At 40.6% G+C, this 278-nt stretch overlaps 1 non-coding gene across 1 annotated transcript; it reads left to right on the top strand.

Annotated features, from left to right (window-relative positions):
• On the top strand, nucleotides 1-73 carry TRNAR-ACG (transfer RNA arginine (anticodon ACG)). The gene has a single exon. It is a non-coding gene; the product is annotated as a tRNA-Arg (tRNA).
• Nucleotides 74-278: the final 205 nt, after the last annotated feature.

Raw genomic sequence — 278 nt, 5'->3', positions numbered from 1 at the left:
GGGCCAGTGGCGCAATGGATAACGCGTCTGACTACGGATCAGAAGATTCTAGGTTCGACTCCTGGCTGGCTCGGAAGTTTTTGCAACTTTGTAAAATCAGAAGAACTTAAACGCTATTTTTGAGGAATAAAAGTAGAAAAACAGAAATGTATTTAAAAGGCATAATTGTGGTATAAGCTAGCACTAGTCAGGAATATTCAATACCTGCGAGTTTTATGAAGTTAAGTAGTTAACAACGGAAGCTCAGTGACTTTCTGGCCATTGTGGCAGGCAAGGAT

This window comes from Phyllobates terribilis, unplaced genomic scaffold, assembly GCF_046119375.1.
Source record: "Phyllobates terribilis strain yellow unplaced genomic scaffold, ASM4611937v1 Scaffold_11__3_contigs__length_659146591, whole genome shotgun sequence".
In the NCBI taxonomy this organism is placed as follows: Eukaryota; Metazoa; Chordata; class Amphibia; order Anura; family Dendrobatidae; genus Phyllobates; species Phyllobates terribilis.
This window is presented reverse-complemented; position numbering and strand designations above follow the sequence as displayed.